The 23,268-nt window shown below is 44.1% G+C and overlaps 1 protein-coding gene and 1 long non-coding RNA gene across 8 annotated transcripts in view; one reads left to right on the forward strand and one right to left on the reverse strand.

Moving 5' to 3' along the window:
* The window catches only part of PLA2G4E (phospholipase A2 group IVE), a 61,410-nt gene that overhangs the window by 3,557 nt on the left and 34,585 nt on the right, over nucleotides 1-23,268 (forward strand). For 3 of the 7 annotated variants that reach the window (XM_082735475.1, XM_082735481.1, XM_082735477.1), the window contains exon 2: nucleotides 19,456-19,621. The exons of 2 other annotated variants lie outside the window; for them this stretch is intronic. The gene's annotated coding sequence lies outside the window, so the exon portion shown is untranslated. Of the gene's footprint in view, nucleotides 1-8,698; nucleotides 8,839-19,455; nucleotides 19,622-23,268 lie in introns of those variants that run through there. 2 more of the 7 variants (XM_082735478.1, XM_082735482.1) reach the window with 1 other exon arrangement.
* Nucleotides 1,912-8,615, reverse strand: LOC309867416. Its single transcript, XR_014313163.1, has 4 exons — nucleotides 8,574-8,615; nucleotides 2,836-2,961; nucleotides 2,452-2,506; nucleotides 1,912-2,297 (listed from the first exon to the last, which is right to left on the reverse strand). It is a non-coding gene; the product is annotated as an uncharacterized lncRNA (long non-coding RNA).

A 23,268-nucleotide genomic window follows, 5' to 3' on the forward strand; every position in this document is an offset into this window, starting at 1 on the left:
CTGATCTGTGGAGAATGGGCTGCCTGGCAGACAAGAGGGGAAACAGCCAGCCAATTGAGAAGGTGTCTGCTGTAGTTTAGGACACAGCTGGGGCTCGACTGGAGTGGTCATGGTGGACAGTAGATGTGGACAGATTCTGAATTTTTCTAGAGGTGGGACTTACAGGACTGACTCTCGCTTGGATGTGAAATGAGACATCAGTGATGCCTCCTCAGTTTTGCCTTAATAAGTGGAGGGGTGAGTGTCCGTACTCTGCTGGGGAGCACCCAGGTAGAAATAGGACCAGGGTGGAGGGCACTGGAGGTGTCTGTCTTGGGCGTTTTAAATCTGAGATGCCGGATATATACCCAAGTAGAGATAGCTGTCAGATGGGCAGTTGAAAATACAAGTCTGGGCCTCAGGAGCCAGAGACTTGCTCTGTAAACACCCCATACTATCATTGGAACGGGTTGTCAGTAAAAAGCACAAACTTTGTGCCACTCACTCATGTCTTGTCTGGCACGGACCTGGGATGTTGAGAGACGGGCCACTGGCAGGCTGGCTGCTGGTAAGAGCGCCCACTATCTGGGACATCAAAGCTGATGCCTCCTGGCGGCTGCAGAGACCTGGCCAAATCAGGCCCCACCCTTGCTCCCCTACTCATGTCACACACCCTATGGCTCAGTAGGACTTGCTCACTCCCTCACTCCTTCCCTCACGCGATGCTGCCCACCTGGCATGAGGCAAGCTCCTTCCCACTTCTTCCGGATTCTGCTGCTTCCCCTCCTGGAAAGCCCTTCCACCCTCCTACTTTTCCTTCCAGGCCCGGCTCAAGGCTCAGTTCCTCAGTCTCTCCCCGCCTGCCCTCCACTTTGCGACTTGGTGGACTTCCATTCAGGACCTCCCCTATGGTTACACCTTTCCCCGCCAGGTGACTGAAGCCACTCCGTGTCCTTTCTCCACCCTCCATATCTAACCCACCTTCCTCCTGCGTAGGGTCTGTCCCGAAGTCCCTCTCAAATCCCACCTCTTCTTTCCATCTCTGCCTCTCAGCCTGGCCCAATTCATCATTTCCCATCTGACCCACTGCAACTCACCTTCCTACCTCCAGCCTTGTCTCCTCCATTCCACACACAGCAGCCAGTGACCTTGTTCACATCACTTCTCCGTTTCACATCTGCCCATGGCATCCAATCCCATAGGATAAAATACCAGATCCTTGCCAAGTCTTCAAGGCCTCATGTGATTTGGCCAACTGCCCACATTCCCAGGCATTTCTCACTTCGTCACTCCCTACTTACGATGGCCCAGACACACACGTTCATCTAAATGCACCAGCTTCGACCACTGCTCGGCACCTTGTACATGCCGAACCTGCAGTCCATGTGGGAGCTACCTCAGATCTTTCTTTACATTTAGTTTAAAGGCTGCTTCCAAGAGCTCATCCCTGACTCCTCCCCTGGGCGAAATCTGGTATCCTCTGCTAGGGTCTTTAATAGCACCCAGTGCTTTTCCTTGATCAGACAGGTCAGAATTTATTATTATAAATTGCTTTTCATTTATTTGTATGTTGCCCAGCAACTGGATTTCACCACTCCACAAGGGCAGGTGCCACATCTGACTTGACACCCAGAACCTACAGTATAGCGTAGCATCTAGCACGAGTAAGTGCTCACTGTCATTGCCATCAGCGAACAAAGCTTTCCTTCACTTCTCTTCCTCAAACTGACTTTTAGGTTCTTTGCCTTTAGTTAGTCCTTCCCAATTTATTTGTCTCATAGCAGAAGCATTAAAAATAGAAATAGCTACCATATATTAAGATTTATTCTATGCTAGACTCTGCATGCCCATCATGTATGGGTGTGTGTGTGTGTATCTTTACAATAATCCTATGAAATAGATACTATTAATCCCATTTTATAGATTAGAAACATGTGTCTCAGAGAGAGAAAGTAATCGCCTAGTGCTACCCAGCTAGTAAATGTCACAGGCCAGGTGTTTATTCAGGCCTCATGGACTCCAAAACACTTATTTTTCCCTCTACATTTGTCTGTGGGGGTGTTGTCTCCAGCTGGTGTGTGAAATTTTGTTGTTGTTGTGTTTTGTTGGTGGCCTCTTGGGTTTGTGGTGGTTGCTGTTTCTCTGTTTTGTTTTGTTTTCGGTATCTTCCATCTCTGCACTGGAAGTCCCCATAAGTACCTGCCACTTATGTGTCACGTTATGATGGTGCGTCAGAGGACAGGTGAGAGCCATGCAGGACGAAAAAGGTTCCAGATGTCTGTCAGAGTTGCCCTGGGAGGCGCATTCCAGGGCTGGGTCTAAGAAAGACAGGGCAGATGGCCATCTGCAGAGTCTGACTTACGGGGGCCCAAAGGCCCGGTGTCTCATAATATCTCGCTGATCAGGCCAGTCTGGCTCTGTCCCATCCTCTCCTCCCTGCACGGTGAAATTCCCATCACGGGAGCTGCTTACGTGTTTGGCGACAAGGGTTGTTGGTCTGACCTTCAGAAGGCCTCTCCTGTAGACACTTCAAGCAGTAGAAGGGGTAGAGGGGGTTAGTTAGTGAATAGTCCCAGGATCAAGGGTGTGTCTGGATAGGGAGTAATAGACTATCAAAAGGGAAGCAGATGTCCCAGATTCTAGAACCATCTCGGGCATAGTAGAGGACTCTCTTCTGTGCTCCCAGGCAGGTACCCCTTGCATAATTCCAGCAATGGAAATTTCATACCTCCCCTGTGACCAAGTTCTTTCTCACCCTGAGGTCAAACCTATCCACCCACAAAGGCCCATTTCCACTGCCAGGTGTGACACAGCATCAGTCTAACCCTTTTCTGTACTTGACAGCCCTTTACATACCCTGAGTTAGTTTCCGTGTTTGGCAGTGCCAGGACCCCACTGTCCTGGGCTCTGCTTTGCATCCCAGTCAAGTTTTCAGTGAGCCTTGGGTTTGCTCCCTGCTTTGTCCCCTTGGGGATGTTCCAGCTGGGGGAAAGAGGAGGATCCAGATGGTGAACGATAGGCCAGCTGCTAGGTGGGAGGAGGAGAGGGCCTCTGAGCACTTGAGGAAAAATCTGTCCCTGACCTTGTCCTTACTCAATGCTTCCTGCTGCTCTCAGAGAACAGGCCTAAGAGAATACACCTGCATACTTTTTACAATTAACATATGTAAATATCCAGTATGGTGACAGCACAGAGTAAGCTTGAAATCCAGTAATTTTCCTTCCCTTGTCTCCTTATTTACGTAACATATAAGTTATTTAATACACAGTCACTTTATTTAAGGTATAGTAATCCTACTTTTAAAAAATTTTATTTATTTATTTGACTGCGGGTAGAGGGGAGGGAGAGAGTAGCAGAAGGAGAGGCAAATTCCCTGCTGAGCAGGGAGCCTAATGCAGGGCTCCATCCCAGCACCCTGGGATCATGACCAGAGCTGAAGATAGACGCTTAACCGACAGAGCCGCCCAGGCGCCCCAGTAATACTACTTTTTTAAAAAAATTGGTTTTCTGTCAAGAACATGTAAGATATGTTCAGGATAGGTACTAGAAAAAATTTTTTAAGTTTAATAAAGAAAATAAACATTCCCAGTAATCTCATCATCTAGAGATAACTTCTTGAACCCTTAAGACAGTTCTTTTCAGTTCTTTTTTCTAGGCACATAGATACTTAGAAATCAGTTTTATTTACATACACATGCAATATTGAGCTCATTTTGTAAAACTTTTCAGCAAATAGTAATCGTTTTCCTTTGCCATTAGAAAAAATATATTTTAAAAAATGGTGACAATTATCATCTTACCATCTAAGTGTGATCATATCTGTCAATGTTTGATGCTGTATTACCTCAAAGCCCAGAAAACAAATATCCAAATTACAATGATTCCTCTCTCCTCTTTGCCGAGTTGGCAGAGATTTCAGTATTTCCCCAAGATTTCTCTCCAAGCAATTCAGAGAATTCCCAGGCTGTTGTCCTTGTCCATGAGGGGGTTCCCGTATCACTTTTTTGCTGACTCTAGACTTCTCTGCAGAGGTATCTCTGCTGACTTGCCCAGGCGAAGGAATGGACTTGCCTGCTCAGAATTAATGAGGAGAATCCCCTAGAAAAGTTATCAGGTTATTAACTAGCACTTGGTAATGATAAGGTTCTCTCAACCCCCCCAAACACAGAATCAGTCCCCACACCCCGCCCATGGCAGCAAGTTGATAAAAGAACTTTCAACATCATTCCGGAGGCTTAGATTCCAATAAGCTAAGCCCCAGTACTGAATTCCAGACACCAGTCCAACCTTCTCTCCTCTCTATGGGCGTTTCCTTCTTGGGACTCCCAGTGTCCTTCCCTGCCCTATGACCTCAATTGGTCTTTTGAGGTCCCTTCAGTTCATTATAGACATGTCAGTAATTTGAATGCCAGTGGGAAAGGGTCAGGGTCCTAAACTCCTTTTTCCACCAGGTGGCTTCTCTGCTCCTACATAAATCTACAGGATTCCTAAAAGAGAGCGTAACCCAGTTGTCCTCAGCAACACCTTCAACCCAAAAGCCATGGCTATATTAAGACGGGAATGATTGCTATCTCTGTCCATCAGCAACTTCCAAACCATAACCCTTGTTAAGTTCACAAAAACATGTTAAACTAAACAACAAGCTGCCTCATGGACACGGACAACAGCCCAGAAATTCTCAGAATTGCTTGGAGAAAAATCTTGGGGAAATACTGAAATCTCTGCCAATTTGGCAAGGAGGAGAGAGGAATCATTATAATGTGGATTTTTTTTATTAGTTTTATTATATTTAACTCTGTAATTACTGTAACAAGTACAATGGACACAAAGGGGTTTGTAAAAACATTACAACTTACTATTGGGGAACATATACCTTAAATGCTAAATGCCAAGTTCAGCAAAGATTTTGAGGAGTTGATGCATTTGTACTGCCTTAAGCACATCATTTATGATCAGCTGGCCCATTAAAATGAAGGCCCTTGCTGATTTATGCGATAATACATAGGGCTAGTCTTCCAACGACTCCTACCACTTCTACCCTCTAATACTTAACCCAACTGTGATACTGGATGAAAATTTTTATTATCTTGGGATTTGGCTAAGGTTACAATAAATCTCAGTTTAACTTGGCGAATTGTAATTTGGATATTAATGACATGTTTTCTGGGCTTTGAGGTAATACAACATGAAAAATTGATGGGTATGACCACGCTTAGATGATGAGATGATAATTGTCGCCATTTTTCAAAATCTTTTTTTGTCTAATGGCAAAGAAAAACGATTACTATTTGCTGATAAGTAGAAAAGTTTTACAATATGAGCTCAACATTGAATGTTAACCTAACAACCAACAACAAAAATGAAAGGCAGTTACCGGAATAATGCTACATTGAATATCTCTGAGGTTTTGTACAAGAGTTTCTGTATAATCAATTCCTAGAAATAGAATTGCTGGATATAAGTTCATGCAAATTTTAAATATTAATAAAGATTACCAAATGGCCCTCCAAAAAGTTTGCGCTGATTTACATTTTATCAACAAAGTCTCGTAGAGTCTCCCCCACACCCTGACCAATGTGCAGCCTTATCAACTTCTCATCCTTGCCAATCTGATAGTTGAAAAGTGACATCACTTTGTTGTTTCAATTTACATCCTCGTTATTCGTGATAATGTCTTACAGGTTTATTGCACATTCCAATGATCCCGACTTTGTCGAACGTTAGAATCACCAGGGAAGTTTTAAAAATCCCAGGGTCCAGGTCACATGTCACACCAAGTACATCAGAATATCCAGGAGCCGGGCATCAATACTTGTTTAATGATCTCTAGGTAACTCCAGCATTGACCATAGTTGGGGAGACGCTGACGTAGGCATAACTACCCGTGTGTATCTTTTGTCAATTTTTCTACTGAATTGTTTGCTTGTTAGTATTTATTTGAAAGAGCTTTTTGTTTACTGAGAAAATTAGCCCTTAGTCCTACATTTGACGAATATTTTTGCATATGAGCCTTTTAGTACTGTCTGTGTTTGTCTTGACACAGAGAAGTTTATTGTGTCCAGAGTCAGAATTATCAATTTATTTTCTTCATTGCATCGCAGTTTTGGATCTCATTTCCTCAATAATGATGATAAAACAATAACTAATTGGGTTTTACTTCATTTTGGAAAGAGTAAGGTATGGATCCAGTTTATTCTTTATCCATATGGCAAGGTTGTTACTTTTTTCAGAAACTACTTAATTTTCCAACATAATACTAGCGCGCCTGGGTGGCTCTCTTGGTTAGGCGTTTGCCTTCGGCTCAGGTTGTGATCCCAGGGTCCTAGTATTTGCCCCAAGTCTGCTTCTCTCTCCCCCTTTACCCCTTCCTTCTTCTTGTGCTCTCTCTTTCTCTCTCTCAAATAAATAAAATCTTTAAAAAAAAAATTTTTTTTTTTTTTCTGGAGCACCTGGGTGGTTCAGTTGTTAGGTGTCTGCCTTCACCTCGGGTTGTGACCCTAGGGCCTGGGATAGAGCCCTGCATCGAGCTCCCTGCTCTGCGAGAAGCCTGCTTCTCCCTCTCCTACTCCCCCTGCTTGTGTTCCCTCTTTCACTGTGTCTCTCTCTGTCGGATGAATAAATAAAATCTTTTTAAAAAAGCACTTTTTTCCAACATAATATAAAAAAATCTATCTTTCCCCTATTAATTTGTAATGCCATCATTTTCACAGGTAAATTTCTTATTTATTTGCCCCCAGATTTACCTACTATATATATCTTTTTAAGATTTTTATTTATTTATTTGACAGCAGAGGTCACAAGTAGGCAGAGAGACAGGTAGAGGTTGGGGGGAAGGTGGGGGAGACGCAGGCGCCCCACCAAGCAGAAAGCCCAATGCAGGGCTTGATCTCAGGACCCTGAGATCATGACCTGAGCCGAAGGCAGAGGCTTTAACCCACTGAGCCACCCAGGCGCCCCTACCTACTATATTTTTATTGCTATTGTGTATGTGATCTCATTTTCTCTGGTGGTTATGATTTTTATAGGAATATTTAAGATTTTTGCTTATTTTTTAATTTGTAAATTTAAAAAAATTTTTTTTCTCTCAGTTTGAGTTTCCAAGAGTAGAATTACTTGGGCATGCATAGTTTTATAACTTCTGATAATTCCTACTGTACGCTGTTAAATATTGCTGGCCGTTGGTTTGACTATGATAAAGAAGGACTGAGACAGGTATACTGAGTCCCAAGAATATAGGTGGGAGGAAGTAAATGATCTTGAAAAGATACTCACGATTACTGTATAATCAGGGATATACACATTAAACCACAATGAGATACCATTTCATACCACTGGATTAGCAAAACTCAGAAAGTCAGCCAGTACTCCTGGGTATACCTCAATGGGAGCCCTCTTCAATGGTGATGGGAGTATAAATTGGTAAAAATATTTTGGGGGACAACTGGCAATATCTAGTAAAATTGGTAGTAATGTACATTATAACCCAGCAATTTCTACTTCCAGGGGAATATATACACTAAAGAAACACAACACCTACGGGAAAATTCACAGTAGGGTTAGTGCTACTATGTACTTTATTGAATCTAAGGTGCATCATTCACTAAGGGAAAACATTGCCCATTAAAGTATAACACATCATTGGTTTTAATAAGTATCTCTTAATTCAGAGATTTTTAAATGTGAAAAAATGTAAGCCTTAGAATTGATGAAATATAGTAATTGTAAAAACTTAGACACAACTTAAATGGCCATCACACAAAAATATGTAGATAAATTGTGGTCTGCTTTATAGCTATGAAAACGAATGAGACAGATCTATACTTAGCAACATAAATAAGCAAATTCTATAAACATAATATCTAGTAACCAAGTTTGCTACAGAATACATATTCATTATGTGATATTGCTTATATAAAGTTTAAAACATGTAATGTGATACAAAATGGAGCTCAGAAACACAGACATATTTAGAAAAAGAATGAAAAATGCCTCGGAATGATGGCTAGAAACCCAGGATTGTGGCTATGCCCAGGAGAGAGGGGAAATGACCATTCAAGGGGCACACAAGAGGACTTAACTCTGTTACCACTGTTCTATTTTTCACTCTGAGTAGTGGATTTATGGATATTAACTTTATTATTCTCTATACATTTCATATGTCATAAAATTGCTCATATTTTTTTAAAAGGAGAAATTCAAATTAGAAGCTAAGCCAGGGAAGATGTGCTTTGCTGAGAGGCTCATTTATGTGGGCAGGAAAGCAGTTTCTCCCTCCTTCCTCCCATCTTCTCCCAGCGGGATGGTTTGGGATTAAAAGGTCATCCTGAAGGTCAAGTATTGAGCTCATTTGTGAATTCTTAAGATATGATTTCCATTTCCTGTGGTCTTTCTGCCATCTGCTTCTTCCTATGCCTGATCTCTGGGCCTGCCCCATCCTGCCTGCCTTTCCCTTCCGTCCACTCAGCCTTACTCACTGGGAAGGGATGGCTGCCTCTTTCCACTCCCAGCCCGAAGACAGAGCGAGCCTCCTCTACTCCTGCTCTAGGCAGGGACAGTAACCAATGCTCTCTCTTTATCCTAGTTTACCTAGTTACCTGATGTTGAAATGGAATAAGAAAGGCAATGGTTGGTCCTCCTGTGACTAGGAAAGGCTTTCCCTATGCAGTGATGCCACAAAGGCAAAAGGTATGTGAGTGGGAGGTAGATGTATGATAGGGTTGACTTCCAGACTCAAGGACCAAAAAGAGACTTCACCAGATCCTTGAAACAAGGGGAGGGATGGGAGCAGAGGAAAGAACTTGGAAGAGCTCTTGCCCCAGTATCCCTGAAAGACACCCCTGAAGATAAAAGCACAGACAGGTACCTCCCACCTTAGATGTGTCCTGGAGGAGATATTGTTTCCCTAATCTAAAGGCACAAGGGACTCAGTGCAGGAGTCAGAAGAAGATATAACCCTGGATAGGCCTCCCCTCCATCTCCCTAATGGATAGCCCCAAAAGTGCTTTTATCAGAAGAAGGGGAAAGGGATTTGGGGGGTCATTATGTCCATATACCAGGATCTCACACACAGACTCAATCATCTCTTAACCTCAGAACTGGCTTTAATATATTGAATATATGAAATTTTTTTTCTTTTAAAGATTTTATTTATTTATTTGACACAGAGAGATCACAAGTAGGCAGAGAGGCAGGCAGAGAGAGAGAGGAGGAAGCAGGCTCTCTGCTCAGCAGGGAGCCCGATGTGGGACTCGATCCCAGGACCCTGAGATCATGACCTGAGCCGAAGGCAGCGGCTTAACCCACTGAGCCACCCAGGCGCCCGAATATATGAAATTTTTCCATATAGATTTTGCTTATATACTCCAAAATAAAGCCAACATACAATCAAATTATTTAATCTCAAATAACTATAAAACTTAAGAGTAATTATAAATACTTATAAATATGAATAATTACAAATTGCAGGTCTGGCATGCCAAGTTTGTCTACTGTCCAGGGGCCCCTCAGTGGTGCCGTCGTTGATCTTCAGGGATCCTGGTTTCAGCTCAAGTCATGATCTCATGATAGTGGGATCCAGCCCCACAGTAAGCCACGCGTCAGGCTCAGAGCTCAGTGAGGAATCTGCTGAGGTTTCTCCCTCCCTCTCCCTGTGTCCCCCCCTGCTCTCTCTTTCTCAAGTGAAAAAAATCTTGAAAAATAATTTCTTTCCAAGAAAAGTTAGAAATAATGTAACCAATCATCCTAGTTTGCCCAGCATTCTGGTTTTAGCACTGAACGTCCCTTGTCCCAGGAAACCCCTCATGCCTTGGCCAACCGGGTCATCTGGCCACCCTAAATGAGCCTTTAGTTATTGTTTGCAGCAGACGGGAGCTCAGGGCTCCAAGCCACGTACAACAGGGGCCTGGTCTGCATTCCTGGAACCCAGAGTCGTCCTCTCCAAGGATGTGCTGTTATGCCCACATTCTGAAACCCCCCAAAGACGACCACCAGAGTCCAGGGTCAAAGCCAAACAGCAAGGGTCGTTTATTACGAGTTCGAACCCAGACCTCCACGCACTCGTTGCCGGTGATGCCAAGAGGTCCCGAGCTCAGGTTCACAACACTTTTTATACACTATTTTTGGGGAGGCAGGGACTTAGCATACATCATAGTATCTTGTAACAAATCACCACATACCGTGGGAAAATCAAAAAGGAACTCTATAATATGACTGGCACGCTACAGAGCGGGAAAAGGCTGGGAACAGATTATTGGTTAGGTCAAAGGGCTGTCATTCTTCAGACTGCTTGGTTGGCACCGCTAGGGTATGTGTCACTTCAGGATTGGCCGGGGTCTCCCTGTCAAGCCACGGGGTGCCAGATGGTTATTATCTCTTGCACCCAGATCTGGGTGGGGGAGCAATCATTCTGGGTGGGGGTTTCTCTGCCGCCAGATGACTGTTATCTCTCGGCCCAGAGCCGGGTGGGGGTCCGGGAGCAGCCACTCTGCTAGGTTCAATTCTGGGCGGGGGTTGTGTGGTTACAGAGTGCCTATAGAAAGTCTGCTGGTATTTTTCCATCTCCTCATGGGTTAGCAAGCAAAGGTACAGAAACAGAATTAGTGGTAATGGTTATAATTTAGGCATCTCAGTGCATCACCAGAAAGAGGACTGGCACCCCCTACTCCCTCCCACCACACGCCTAGAAAGGCATGTGCACAGAGGGAGGAGGGAGGTATCACCTGCACTTGGCAGGAGATGGCTACAAGACTGCCAGCTCCCACGCACTTGGGATGCAGGGCCTGCTCTGGACAGAGACCCAGCTAGCAGCAGGAGGTGGCTCTACTGGAAGGCTTGGGGCAGGCAGGGAGAGGGCTCCCACCCTTCTCTGCTCCTCACAGATGCAGGGGCCCCTTCTGCCTGCTCTCCTTGGAACACCCCCATCTTCAGGCTTGTCCAGGCACAGCCTAGATTCTAGCGCCCCAACTCCAGAGTCAGCCCCAAGGCCCACCCCACCCACCCCACCGCCAAGAATGCCCTTCGGCCCCATACATCTTCCCAGCAGCACCCCTCTGCTCTCCAGGCCCAGGGTCCTGAAGCCCACCTGCCAACAACCCGCCAGCACTTGTAAGGGGGTGGGGCAGGGTGGGGGTGGGGCAGAGGAGGGCAAGCCACCAGGTGGGAGAGGGCCTCCCAGAAGCCTTGAATACGTGCAATTCTGTGTCTGTCACCGGTGCCCCTCACCACATCCTCAGAGTAAATCCTTTAACTCAAATTCTGGTCATGACATCAACATCAACCAAACAGCACTAAAAAAATCCTCAGGATATTTTGCCTAAAGGAGCCACAAGGCTCACATAAACCCTGAGTCTGGCAGAGCAAGAGGGCTGAGGCTCATGGGGATGGCTGGAAATGGGACTTTAGGGTCGTGTTCTAGGACCCCCAGGGGCTGATCCAGTTCAGTGCAACAGGAGTTTGTTCTCCAGCAAGGGTTCAGGGTCACCCCCCACAACAAGAAAGAGCACATGTGTACGCACCGCAAGTGCACACCCCTCCCCGCGACCCCCCCCACCACACACACACACATGCAGCTGGGAGAAGGAGTTGGTAAGAGAAGCCACCAGCCCTGGATCCTGCTGAGAACAGCCCCAAGGCTGTTTCACTCACCCCCAGTGCCCTCCTCATCAGGCCTCCCATCCCCCTCACCAAATGTCAACCTATTTTTAGTCAATTTTAGCTCTTCCCTGACCCATATCCTTGGCTGTTCCTCCTTTCTGGCATCAAACTCACCATTTTCACAGTGTGGTGACTGTCCTATTTTATTCAGAATGACCCTAAGAGTCCCTCATTCTGATTCTGTGCTGAGGCCCAAGCACAATGAGGCCTCAGTGGGCCGCAGGGCAGGACAGACCCCTGAAGTTAGCAGCAGCCAAGGACTCCGAGGCTTCCCAGTTCTGTGGTCTTGCCATGGCTGCATCCCAGACTCACCTGAGATGAAGTTTCCCTTGCTGGGATGCAGGACTCACCCTGTCCAGCCACCCATTGTACAGAAGATGAAAGTGAGGCCCAGAGAGAGGAAGCCATTTGTTTCATATAATCCTGCAGGGCTGGACCTGCAGGCCACAGCTCTTGGCTTTCAGCCCCAGGGCTCTGCCCAGCACACACAGGGCTTTCCTGAACACGAATGGACACTGACCTTGAAATCGATAAGGAGCCAAGGCGTGCTTCAACTCTGCTGGGCCTTATCAAATTTGGTATGAAGGCATCTTCTGCTCATAGACCCTCACAGGCCAGTACTGTGTGGCTTCCTCTCCTCTGCTCTGAGATGTGGTGGGGAGCATTCTCAGGAAGGGGCTGCAGACCCTTGGCTCAGGGGCTTGATCCAGAAGGAACCAGTCGGGGAATTATATTCCTCTGCTAGAACTTGGCTAGAGCCAAATTCAGGCTCTAGCCAAGGGCGCCTGGGTGTCTCAGTCGGCTGAGTGTCTGAGTCTTGATTTCAGCTCAGGTTATGCTCTCAGAGTCGTGAGATCGAGCCCTCCATCAGGCTCTGTGTTCAGCAGGGAGTCTGCTTGAGATTCTCTCTCTCCCTCTGCCTCTGAAATAGGTAAATAAAATCCTTTAAAAAAGAAAAAAGAAAAAAGAGAACCAGTGAACGCTATAGACTGGATACAGTTCTTAATGGCGCCAGTACAAACTCCACCATGACACATTACCCCAGGGCTGAGCTTGCTAGAAGACTCCCCACCAGATCCTCTTCCTGTGGGGTTTGGGGGCCCCCCCAGTTTCCCCAACTGAGAAGCTGATTTCAAGAGACTTAGAAGAGTTTGCGGGGGAGCCTGGGTGGCTCAGTGGGTTAAGTCTCTGCTTTTGGCTCAGGTCATGATCCCAGGGTCCTGGGATCGAGCCCTCCATCAGGCTCTCTGCTCAGCAGGGAGCCTGCTTCCCCCTCTCTCTCTGCGTGCCTCTCTGTCTACTTGTGATCTCTCTGTCAAATAAATAAATAAATAAATAAATAAAAATTAAAAAAAAAAAGAGTTTGGGGAATGCTTGGTCAGCCGGCTTTAGACCAAGAAGTGACGGCCTGCTGTCACCCTTCTGTGGGAGAAGCGAGGAGCTCCCCCCACATCTGTCCTGTAGGTTCCCTCAGGCCTAGCAGGGGCGGCCTGTGGGATGGGAAGGGTAAAGGGAAGGGTGAGGGAAGATATATGGCACCTCTTTATCCATTCATCTATGGATAGACCCTGAGGTTGATTCCATATCTTGACTATTGTCAATAACACTGCCCTGAACACAGGGGTGTATGTATTCCTTCTGACTAGTCTTTTCATTTTCTTTAGATAAATACTCAGTAGTGGTATTACTGGATCATACGGTAATTTTACTTTTAAGTGTTTGAGGAACCTCCTCCCTGTTTTCCCCAGTGGCTGCAGCAGTTTACATTCCCACCAGCAATGTATGAGGGTTCCCTTCTTTCCACATCCTTGCCAACACTTGTTATCTCCTGTCTTTTTGGCAACAGCCCAACTGATAGGTATGAGGTGATATTTCATTATGGTTTTGATCATCTTTTTTTTTTTTTTTTTTTTTTAACCCCCTTGGTAAATCTTTGATCCTCAGGAGAGGATAATTCCCAGAGAGTCCCTCACTGGCAAGCAGTGTCTGTTCAGGATCCCTTTCTCCAGAATCAGAGCCTTGTGAGGAGCAAATGTTCTCTTCCAATGTAATGTCATCTGTTGGAGGTACCTGATCCCACCTGGGCTCTGTGGCCAGTTGGCTTTTGCCCGACGTGGCCTCTGTCTCTATCCAGGCCCTCCCACCCCTGTAAAGCAGCCATAGGGAAAGGCAGTATCATGCCTATGTAGACTTAACTTCTACCTAACCACAGACAGACTGGACTGGCAGGGTTGACTGAAGGCAAAATGAAGAAATGAATAGAATTTGCAACACCCTTCCCACTACCACCACCACCACCATCTTCCCCTGCAGCTTTCAGGCCTGCTCTAGAGTCCACCCCCTTCTCCACAGATGAGCAGATCTTTATCCTTCCCCAGTGGCAGCTAGAGAATCCTGAGGAGGCTGGGGCCTCTCTTAGACAATGGCTTGCCCCTGGGGCCACACTGGGGTGATAAAGGAGGCTAGCCTGCCTTCTAGCACTAAAGACCACAAAGTGCTGCTGGTCGCTGTTGCACGGGGATGGGGGAGGAACGGCTGCTATCTTTTGCAAACATTCTCCACTCAGAAACTTTCCCTGAATTTTACACTGCCAACAAAAGACCATGATTCTTATACTTGATATCCAAGACTTTCTTTTGTCTCTTTTCTGAGCCTTCATACCTTTCCTCATGCTGGCTTGCCTGACACAGATGTCCCTTCCTGCTTTATTCATCAGGTCCCTACCCTTCCTTCTGAGGCAAGTGCGAGGTCTTCCTGTGCCTGGCAACCTCTTCCAACCTTCCCCACCCTGGGCGGCCATGCTTTCTGAGTGGCATATTTTCACGCCTCTCCTCATACCTGACAGGAGCATCCTAAGACCACTTATGTGACCTTTCTGACTCACCCAAATAGAAAGGAGCTCCTTGGGCAGGGATGATGTCTTGGTGTCTCTGGTATTACTGTGCCTCACACCTCTGTGGTGAAAGCATCACTGACTAACCAACCGTCTGCCGTGTGCTAACTGCTTTATTTCCTTCAGTCTCCATAACTGCCCCATGAGGTAGAAATCATTATCCTTTCCATTTCACGGAAACTCAAGTATATAGGGATAAATTCACCCAAGTTCATGCTGCTAATAGATAGCAGAAGCTGTGTTCAAATCCAGGTCTATGAAACTTTGACGTCTAGACCAACTCTGTCATATTCAGTCAGGTTTGAGACAATGGCAATGTCATCTTCACAGAAGGAACTGGTGACAAAGAGTAAATGGCAGTGTACAAAAGGCTCCAGGCAGTCTTGCTGTATGAGAGAAAGAGTCAGGAGCCGGAAAATAAAACCTATCTTCTAGTTGCAACCAGAGACCACAACTGTTAGGAGCAGGAACTTCACAGGATGGAAAAATGCTGAGCTGTGGACACAGGCGCTTTGAGAATGCAAAATGCTCAGCTGGGCCTTACACATCATGTTGTAAAGAGGAAGGATGGGGATGCCTGGGTGGCACAGTTAGTTAGATGCCTGCCTTTGGCTCAGGTCATGATCCCTGGGATCCTGGGATTGAGTCCCGCAACGGGCTCCCTGATCAAAAGGGAGCCTGCTTCTCCCTCTCCTTCTGCCTGCTACTCCCCCTGCTTGTGCTCTCTCTCTCTCTCTGTCAAATAAATAAATAATATTTGAAAGAAAACCAAAAGAGGAAGAATGGGAAATACTTGTGAGCCAGATCTATTGACTGCACTAAGAATATTACCTACACTGGGATGAAGGTCCTTTCTTGTCCTGTTTATGCTTACTTTATATCTCCCATCATGAAATGGAGTCACTTCTAGCTTGTAGGCCAGAGATTCTGATACATCTCAACATATTAACACGTATCTCCTGATGTATGTGTTGTTAGAGCCAGACTGACTTGCTTCTCAAACCTGTCACTTACCATGGTGACCCTTAGCTAATTACTTATTACTCCATGTTTCAATATAGTGAGATAACACTATCTCGCAGGTAATATGAAATATGTATCATAGTCTTTGTTGCTTTGTATACATTCAGTAAATGTTAGCCACTTGATTTGTATTGACATCTGTGTAATATTCCAGGTGTGTGGATGTGTCCTAACATTCAAAACATTTCCTCTACTAGTGGGGTTCGGCGTTTCCAGCTGATGAACAAGACAAGCAATATCTTTGCCCTATAAAAGGTTATAGTCTGATAGAAAGAGTCAAAAAGAATCAATGAAAAAGATAATCCAAGATACGATACATTAAATCAGATCAAATAAGCAGAGTGACCCAGAAGCAAGTCGCTGGGCCAGAGGTATACATGTTCTGGAGAGTGGTCAGGCAAGAGTTGCTAGAAAAAAGGACATTTGAGCAGATCCGTGACCATGAGAAGGAACAGCAACACATAGAGTCAGGGTCAAGGATATCAGGCTAGGGGGGCACCTGGGTGGCTCAGTGGGTTAAAGCCTTTGCCTTCGGCTCAGATCATGATCCTAGGACCCATGATCCCAGGGTCCTAGGACTGAGCCCCGCATCCGGCTCTCGCTCAGCAGGGAGGCTGCTTCCACCTCTCTCTCTCTCTGCCCATCTCTCCACCTATGTCTGTTTGTCAAATAAATAAATTATAAATAAATTATATATAATATATATTATATATATTATATATTATTTTCTATATTATTCTATTCTATATTATTCTATATTATAATATTAATTATTATATATTCAATATTAATATATAAATATTAATATTATATATTAATATTATATAATATTTATATTACAGTTGATATAATATGTTATATATTATATATAACATATTAATATTATATATAAGTATTATTAATACTAATATTAATATATATTTATATTAATATTCATAGTAATTTAAATATCAAATATAAAATTATATTATCAAACATTAAATATTATATTATTATATAATATAATTATATTAATATTAATATAACATTAAATATTATTTTATTATATATTTTATATTGATAAATATTATATTATATTATTAAATGTTAAATTATATTAAATAAATAAATAAATATTAAAAGACAACAGGTCATATATTATATACTATATCAATATAATATATTAATATTAATATATTATTAATTATATTGTAATTAATATATAATATTATATTATTAATAATAATGATTACACATAACAAATAATAATTATCAATAATTATGATATTATTAATATTATAATTAATATTATTAATATTTATATATTATATTAATATATTATATAATATATGGCCTATTATCTTTTAATATCTATTTATTTAATAATATAATTTAATATTTAAATCAATCTAATTTAATTAATTAAATTAATATTTAAATTAATTTAAATTAAATCAATATTTAATAATATAATTTAATATTCAATAATATAATTTATTATATAATTATTGTATATTAATATTATCAATATCAATATATTAATAAAATATTAATATATTAGTATTATTTATATTATATATTTTTATTATATATTTATATATTATATATAAAATATAATATATTATAATATTAGTTATTATATAATATATATTATTATTACTATTATTCTATATTCTATTCTATATTATTCTATTATTCTATATTATTCTAATATATATTTATATATTAGATATATATAAACATATAGATATATATAAACATATCTATCTATATATATATAGATATATATATATCTAATATATAAATATGTATATTTTAAAAATTATAAATAAATACTGTCTGGGGCGCCTGAGTGGCTCCTTGGGTTAAGCCTTTGCCTTCGGCTCAGGTCATGATCTCGGGGTCCTGGGATCGAGCCCCGCATCAGGCTCTCTGCTCAATGGGGAGGCTGCTTCACCCTCTCTCTCTGCCTTTCTGACTACTTGTGATCTCTGTCTCTCTGTCTCTCTCTCTGTCTCTCTACACCAAATAAATAAATAAAATCTTTAAATAAATAAATAAATACTGTCTGTCAAATAAATAAATAAAATCTTTAAAAAAAAAAAAAGGATATCAGGCTAGGGAACAGCAAGTGCAGAACCCCTGATGTAGGAAAGAGCTTGCCATGTTCCAGGCATGGAATGCCGGTGTAGCTTTTGACAGGGGGAGCAGAACAGATGTGAGCAGCCAGATTACCCTGGACCTTTCACGGCCATGGCAAGACGTGAGAGCAGCCAGGGGCTGGGAGGGTTTTACTCATGGCCGTCACAGAATGTAGCTGATGTTTTTAGATCACTTGTGCCTTCAGCAGAGAATGGCTTGTAGGAAGGCAAAAGTGGAAGCAGGGAGACCAGTCAGGCTAACTCAGTTGTTGAGATGAGTAGAGGTGGTAACTGGCACTAGACCGGTGGCCGTGAAGCTGGGGAAAACTAAAGGGAAAAAAATCTTCTCTTTGTGCAGAGGACCGAAGACATGGAGCAGATCTTCTTTGGTCCCATGAGCCCCATGCTTGCCCCTATGATCGGTTATTTCCCTGTACCCACATATCCTTCCCCATTCTCTCGTCGGGAAAGGCAACCACTACTCAGCCTTCTCCATGTTTTCCGACTGAATAGCTGCAGTGAAATCTCATTGGTGTTTCAATGTGCCCTTCCCTGAATGCAGATGATTCTAAGCATCTCCTCAAATGCCTGTTAGCTTTTTGCGTTTCCCTCCAATATAAACTGCGGGTTCCAATCTCTGGTCCGTTTTTGCGCTGGTGCAGCCATCTTTTTACTTGTGGACTACATAAAAATTCTTTGTGTATGCCAGATGTCAATGCTTTGGTGATTTGCAGATGCATTATAAATACCTTTCGTCATTCTCTCTTCCATCTATCAACTTTTTTGTGTGTGATCTTAGTTACCGAAATCCTTAACCCTTATGTAACGACATTTAGAAATGTTTTTGCTGGGGTGCCTGGGTGGCTAAGTGGGTTAAGCCACTGCCTTTGGCTCAGGTCATGATCTCAGGGTCCTGGGATCGAGTCCCACATCGGGCTCTCTGCTCAGCGGGGAGCCTGCTTCTCTCTCTCTCTCTCTCTCTCTCTCTGCCAGTCTCTCTACCTACCTGTGATCTCTCTCTCTCAAATAAATAAATAAATAAAATCTTAAAAAAAAAAAAAAAGAAATGTTTTTGCTGGGACACCTGGGTGGCTTGGTTGGGTCGGTGGCTCAGTTGGTTGGGCAGCTGCCTTCGGCTCAGGTCATGATCCCAGCGTCCTGGGATTGAGTCCCACATCGGGCTCCTTGCTCGGCAGGGAGCCTGCTTCTCCCTCTGTCTCTGCCTGCCATTCTGTCTGCCTGTGCTCACTCGCTCTCCCTCTCTCTCTCTGACAAATAAATAAAATCTTAAAAAAAAAAAACTTTAAAAAATTAAAAAATTAAAAAAAAAAAAGAAATGTTTTTGCCCTATGGTTCATGGTTTCAATGTGCTGTTTAAGAAATCCTTCTCATCCCCAGATCACGGGTAAGATTCTCCTACATTGTCTTCTATGAACTTCGTCGTTTTCCATGTCAGATGTTGATCCCATTAACAGCCCTTTTATTTAGTATAGAAGTAAGTGGGGATGCTGTTTAATTTGTTCTGTTTAGTGAGCCCCTCATGTCCACGTCATCTGTTAAACAGCTGTTCTTTCCCTATTGACTTGTGCCAACTTTATCATTGATTAATTTCCCTTAACAGGGTGTGTCTCCTAGCCCTCTATTTCATCCCATTGGTCCGGTTCTTACACCAACAACATACTGCTTGTCTAAGTGTGCCTTTGTAGTTTACTCAGAATCTGGTAGGGCAAGACTCTCCTCTTTACCAGTATTTTTTTTCTTTTAGATTTTTGTTTATTTATTTGACAGAGAGAGATCAGAAGGAGGGAGAGAAGCAGGCTCCCTGCTGACTAGGAAGCCCGAATGAATGCGAATGCGGGGCTTGATCCCAGGACCCTGAGATCATGATCTGAGCCAAAGGCAGAGGCTTTAACCCACTGAGCCACCCAGGCGCCCCACCAGTGTTTTTTTAAGGGTGAGTTTGTTACCCATGGATGTTTATCAAGAGGAAGAAATTTGGGATATATTTTGCAGATAACAGTGTCCTTGTAGCATCCTTTTGCTTTCCCGAAATTTTATGTTTCTCTATATTCAAATCTGGTAATATATCCTTATTGGCTTCTAGGTTTTGTACCTGATTTAGGAGATTCTCTCCATCCCAGTATTATATTAATATTCTCCAATATCTTATTTTAAATCTTCTGTAGTTTTATTTTAATGGTTAGATATTTAATCTGTCTGGAATTTGTTTCTGTGTAATTATGAAGTTAGGATTGAAGTATTTTATTCCAGTGGCAAGCTAGCTTTTCCAATAGTGAATAGCCCATCCCTTCACCCCTATTTGAAAGACTTCCTTTATCATATTCTAAAATTCCATATATATGTATAGGGCTGTTTGGGCGGCTTTACTTGATTTAAGGAAAGTGCTGGAATCCAAAATTTGTTGGCAAAGGATGGGTAAGCAATGGATACATTTGAGCAGGAGAATGGCTGTTTAAAAGGGTGTTTCCAAAGCTCCCTGGCCAGCCAGGTGCGTGGGGATGAATCCCTGAGAGAATGAGGAGGCTGACAGATGTCATAGACAGGATAGGAAGGGAGGGACAGGCACCAGAAGCCCCTTGAAAGAGGAAAGGTGAGGAATTCATCCTTGCAGACTTCTTGGGCTTCTCCAGGGAGGGATGTCAGCTGAACCACTGGACAAATCTGTTTTTCAGTGCTGGCTTTCCCAAGGCCAAGGGCTGCTGGCGAGAGGCAGGTCCTGGTTCCAGTAGTCAATTGGAGTCAATTAAGAAGGCCCTGGACATTGTCACAGGCAGAGGCCTCCCAGGATGCAGGTTGGGGTTTCTGGAGGAGATCTCGGGCTCCCTGTGCATCCAGGGGGAGAGGAGCTGGGTGGGAAGGAACTCAGTGCCTTCTGCTCTGTAGCAGCAGCTTTAGAATTTCCCCACTAAGTGACTCTGGGGAAGTGACTAAGGGGACCTGGCTTGGAGCATCAGCTGTGTACCAAGAACACTGTTTAAGCTTCAAATGTGTGTTCATTTGGAGATGTATTGGGTGCAAAGGGGAGGCTGATGCATTCCTTACTTGGTCACATGGACTGGCACTCCATACTTTCCCAGCACACTTCACGCCATCCCCATGGAGACCCCTCTCCCCTCCCGCCCTGCTTAAAGTCCACGCTGGACCCTTTACCCTTGAGTTCAGCTCCCTCTTCTCCTCTCACTAGATTGTAAATCTTTGGTGGTTTTGTAATGCCAACTGAATATTACCCCCACCTTAAAAGACCACCAGAGACATGAGTCAAAGCCAAGCAGCAAGGGTCGTTTATTGCAGGTTCGAACCTGGACCTCTGCGCCGCTCGTTGCCGATAACGCCGAGAGGTCCAGAGCTGGGTCGGTGCAGGATTTTTATAGACAGATACAAACAAGTTTCGGGTGGGGCTGAGCTGATTGATTGATAGTTTGAACAGGCATACTTGGCGTCAGTGGATTGGGTCAGGGGACCCGCGCGCAAAAGCAGACAAAGCAATCTTACAGAAGCAGAACTGGCCGGTTAGCCCACGCATGCGAAAAAAAGCACTATCAGGATACTGAAGGCCTGGTTACTATCAAGCCAAGGCCACTTTCCCTCTAATGTGGCACTAACATAAAGACAATTGGGAGTCTCCTGGTGAAATGTTACATTCCTGCTATCAAACGTAAGGTAACTTCTTTGTTGTAAATCTCAAGGACATTTGCAAACCAAGGGAGACTCCTACCCTACAGGACTGTGATTTCTACAAGTTAACTATTTATCATTTTATGGTAGTCAGGGGTGCCTGAGGAATGCTACACATATGGAGGGGAGCGGGTGAAGGGGGGGGGTGCAAGGCACCAGCTTTTGCTTTGTCCTCAGCCAGCCTCTTGCTCCTTAGAGTTGAGGGTTTAGGCAATTTTTCATTTCTTAGCAGAGCATTAGAAGCATTATTATACAGAAGCCAGAAACAGCTGGGTTAAACACAGATTTTTGCTATTTGTTATCCTATTATGCTGATTGCTGACTCCCTTATCTATGGTCAGCTGGCCACAGTTTCTTAGTTAGCATAAGCTGGTTATAAAAAGAATGTTAAAACTTATAGGCTGTACTATAGTTCTGACCTGGGGTCCTTCAGTTTCCTTCCAGATGATCCTGCCCTGAGCAGACAGCACAGAGCGGGGCACACAGTGGGCAGTAAGGATGTGCTTGCTTCTGGAATGTTCCCTCAGTTCACCACTGCACCAGCTCTAACCTGGGTCAGAAGCCATGCAAGGAGTGGGAGGAAGGAACTCCTCTTAGCCTCCTACTCAATTTGATTTCATTCAGCTGAAATGAGACCCTGCTCTTGAAGCATTTTGGACCATGAGGAAATACAGGGGTTGAAGACCTAGATTATTCCGTGCGTTACCCTGGATGGATGGAGTGGGCTGTGGCTGGGCTTCTTCAGTGAGGAGAGATCATGTACCAGGCTTTGGGAAATGCCCTGGAGTTGGGGGCTTGCCCTGGGCCTATTTGATAGGCAAAGGGCAACAGAGTGGAGGGAAGGGACAAGCAGGAAGGATCCCCAGTGAGGAGGTTCCCCAGAACTCAGCATATCCCTCACGCCTCACTTTCAGGACACTGTAGTGCTGTGGTTGGGTTGCCCACAACATCAGTTAGCATTGCCTTCTTAAAGTTCAGCTCTGATCATGTCACTCTCCTGTTCAAAAACCACCGATGGCTCTTCATTGCCTTGGGAGTAAGTTCAAATTTAAAGCTTGACCTTTGAGGGTCACAACTATTGGGCCCTAATATATCTTTCTGGATTTGTTCTTTCACAAAGCCTCCCTCCTCTCTGCCCAGCTTCCACATTCCCTGTGTCTCACAGTCCACCCCCTACATCTCCTTCCACACCTTACTCCAGACTACTTGCATAGCTGAGTGGACCCTGCTTTCTGACCTCCCTATTTTTGCACATGCTGTTCCCTTCCTCCTAGCATACTTTTCCCACCTAACATTAGCTTTTGAAATCCTAGCCATCCTCTAAGATCCAAATCAGGTGCCACCTCTTGCGTGAAGCCTTCCCAGATCTGCTCTTTTACTTCCAGCCAACATCCACCTTCTATTTACTGGGCTCCCTAGCCAGTTATTAGCTATGTGAACCACAGGTTTATAAACGTGAATTCGTATTCCTCCTTCTAAGATGCCCCCTGTTACCTTGGGAGACTTGGACCTCTGAGCCTCTGAGCAGTTGGATGCATTTGCCGCCTCCCTCCCACCCCCCACCCTACCCCCGGACTATCAGCAACTTCAAGCCTGGACTTTCCTCTCTTAGTAGCATGTATACAGTTGGTGCTCACTAAGTGTGTGAACTAAATTGAATTTGGTGGATTCCACTGAGGAGTGTGGGTGCTGAGTCTGTGTCCTTGGCTGAGGGGTAGATGGCAGGGAAGGGGAAGGATGCAAGCTGAGAGGGGTCCACGCTGAGGCCCCATCTGCCTTCTGGAGGTCCTGAAGAGCAGAGGGGAGCGGGTGGGGTGGAAGGGGGCACCTCTGCTGGGCACAGAAAGGCGTCGCACAGATACCACCAACCAGGTTCCATCCCTCCATTTGGGCCTAGTCAGCCCT

This window comes from Mustela nivalis, assembly GCF_964662115.1.
Source record: "Mustela nivalis genome assembly, chromosome: 6".
NCBI classification, from domain to species: Eukaryota; Metazoa; Chordata; class Mammalia; order Carnivora; family Mustelidae; genus Mustela; species Mustela nivalis.